We start from the raw sequence: 3,332 nt of genomic DNA, 5'->3' as shown, positions 1-3,332 counted from the left end.
CACAAATCCCAGTTATCATTGCTTTTCCTTAAAAACAAAATACAACTTATTAAAAGAGCAATTCTGAAAGATCCACAATAAATCACTTGTTTTGAAAATTGAACCAGTCCAACAGCCTCTAAATCAACCATCTACTTGTTCTTTTCTGAAGAAAACAAAAATCATTTATTGTCCATGAGGTCACAGTGAGCGACTGACCACGGAAAACCCTAAATCAGGAAATAGGGTCTCCTTTACTGGGTTAGTTCACATTCCAGAAATAATCAAGTCTAATTCCTATACTTCACTCTACCAAATAAGATTTCTTCACTGACATTTTTTCCCCTTACCAATCATTGCACATAGAGTAGTCCCCCTTATCTGTGGGGGGTACATTTCCCCAGTGGATGCCTCAAACTGTGGCTAGTACTGACCCTATCTATAATACATTTTTCTCTACTTATGATAAAACTTAATTTATAACTTAGGCATAGTGAAAGATTAACAACAATAATAAAATAGAATTATGATAATATACTGTAATAAAAGTTGTGTGAATGTGGTTTCTCTCTCTCAAAATATCTTTTCCATCTTAATTAAACACTTATCATGCATTGTGACTATAATTTTTGCAGTTTGAGGTAGGACAGCAAAACTAGCATACATTTCTTTTTCCTTCTTCACAATTACCTTAGATCTTAGCAACCTCAGCATATGATTTTCTTTTGCTTTCCCATAAAGTAGGGAGCTTTTACCCTTTTACTTAAAGGAGGCATTTTACCGCTTCTCTTTGGCATATCCAGATTGCCAGAATCACTATTCTTGCACTTTGGAGCCATTATTAGGTAAAATAAATGTAACCTGAACACAAGCACTGCGATGCCATGACAGTTGATCTGATAACCTAGATGGCTACTAAGTAACTAAAGGGAGGGATCCAGCGGACAAAGGGATGATTCATATCCAGGGTGGGATGGAGTAGGAGGGCATGAGCTTTCATTATGCTATTCAGAATGGCAAAACATCTTAAACTTAGGAATTGCTTTTGGGGGGGGGAAGAAAATACAGGTTTTATTCTCCAGTTGTTTCACTTTTCCTAAAATCTTGACATGTTTGAGCCTCTTTCTATTTAAGGATGAAACAGTTCAGCACACAGCAAAAAAAAAATCTCAAAAACGGTGTCAGTTGGACCACAAAGCATTGAAGAAAAGGCTTAATGCAGTTCCCAAACTTTTTCATTAGGATCTAAGAGCCATTTTTGCAAAAGAATCTCCATTTCATATCAAAGTTGCTTGTCTCCTTAATTCAAAACCCACACCATTTTTGCAAAAGAATCTCCACTTCACATCAAAGTTACTTGTCTCCTTAATTCAAAACCCACGCCAATTAAACATAATTTGAGTAGTGTATGTTGGTATGCATAATAATTATGATTCAAAGAAAACTATATCTAGTATATTCTAGGTGTTTTGTGGAGGCCACTGTGAAACAAAGAATTTGAAGTAAACAATTACAAAATACAAAAATAAAAAAAACAGGGTGTTTATTTTTCCTCCAAATTCCTGGTTTAATAAGAGCTTGTTTATTTTGAGAAAAAAAGGTCCCAAACATCAGGCTGTTCACAAAAAAACCCACCATATCAACTTTAGAAAACAAATCTTAAGACTGTTACACTAATTATTTTTCTAGAGGATGCATCTGACATGCCAACTCTCATTCACAAAAATACATTGTTACATTTGTGTTGAACAGGCACACACAGCACTCTTATGTGGGGTATAACATGCATACCTCTAATTCAAAGCTGCTCTCAGGTGCTACTCAACTAATGAGATTGCCTTTATAGTTAGGGAAGCAACTACTGAACTCATGTATGAATGGAAAGAACTGTACTCCCTGCATAACAAGAGATTATTTTGGAGATAGATGATAAAAACCATACATCCTTTTTATTGTTAAGTCATAAAGAGGTATGAAAATTAAAAGCAAAAATTACAGGGTAAGGCTCAACATAACTACTAGGAGCATCAAAGGAAGTGAAAACGGGACTAGGCACAGGGCAATGTGAATTAATGAACATGGGAAGGACAAGGATGGGGAGAACAGTGAGCATGTGCTGAAGATACTAGAGGAGGGATCTGGTGAAAATTTTGATCTTAGAAAAGTGCCTAGGTAAAGAAATAATGGGACAAGACTTCTAAACCCCACTATGTGCTTAAGAGTCATCCTCGACATTGGCGCTGTCTCTGTCATCCTCTTCTTCCTCAGCCTGTTTTTCATCATCCTTGGTCAACTTCAGCTGGTCATCCCCCCAATCTTCATTATCATCATCATCCAGTAGGTCCCCCTCCTCAGCAGAGTCATCAGCATCTCCTCAGACTCCATCTTCACCTTAGTCTCATCTTTCTTCAGGGAGCTGCTGCTCTCCTCCTCTACTGACTTATCATTCTTCATCTCTACTCCTTGTTTGCTCTGTTCCTTTTCAGTTTTTTCCAGGCTTTCCAGTAGAGAATCCACTTTTTGTTTTATCTGGGTCAACTCCTTCTTAATGGTCTGAAGGTCATCTCCTTTCAACTTTCCAGACTTAGAAGAAGATCCCCGCTGTCCACTCTTAGAATTGAAGCCACTTTTGCCCCTTTGTGAGGTGTTTCTTGATACACGCTGGCATTTTGAGAGCACTACAGCCCGAGCAGTAGTAGGAGGAGGAACACGTGCTGGGTAACTGTACATCCTGTCATAATAATCCCGTTGAAAGTCATAGTCCAAGTCAAAAGGGGAGCTGAGTAGAGGGGATGGAGAAGGGTGTTCTGGTACTGACCCATATATCTCCACTGCAGATCATTTCATACCTGCTTTTTCTTGGTTCACTTTTGGCTCTGCAGCCAGATTAATATCTAAAACCTGGCAGCAATCATTCTGCCATCCTCTCCTGCCACAGCAGCCCAGGCATTTCTCTCATTAAGATATTGAATGAAGGCAAAGCCTTTATGAACAGAGCAACCCACAATTTTGCCATATTTCGAGAAGATTGCCTCCACATCAGATTTCTTGACCACAGGAGTATTGAGATTCCCCATGAATACACGAGAGTTCATGGAGTGAGGACCTATCTTGTTGGTAACATTGCTGGCCATTGTCTTTGATGGTAACGTGCCTCACAAAGCTGAAAAATGTACCTGAAGATCAAAGAAATCTCACAGGAGCAGGAGGGAGAAGAGATTCGGTTCTGAATCTCCTACTCCCAGGTTCTACGTGGAGAAGCCAACTGCTGCTCGAGGTCGGCAACGTGGCCACAACTGCTCAGTCTTCACCTTTTCACAAAATGGCCCCCAAGTCTCCTCTCAGGAATTGTT

General features: G+C 39.2%; 1 pseudogene across 1 annotated transcript; it reads right to left on the bottom strand.

Annotated features, from left to right (window-relative positions):
- Positions 1-2,186: 2,186 nt before the first annotated feature.
- On the bottom strand, positions 2,187-3,128 carry LOC307175512 (heterogeneous nuclear ribonucleoproteins C1/C2-like; annotated as a pseudogene). Its single transcript has one exon. The product of its transcript is annotated as a heterogeneous nuclear ribonucleoproteins C1/C2-like (transcript).
- Between the last annotated feature and the right edge of the window lie 204 nt (positions 3,129-3,332).

The sequence above is a fragment of the Stenella coeruleoalba genome, assembly GCF_951394435.1.
Source record: "Stenella coeruleoalba genome assembly, chromosome: 16".
NCBI classification, from domain to species: Eukaryota; Metazoa; Chordata; class Mammalia; order Artiodactyla; family Delphinidae; genus Stenella; species Stenella coeruleoalba.
Note: the sequence above shows the minus strand (reverse complement) of the source record. Positions and strands in the feature narration are given on the sequence as shown.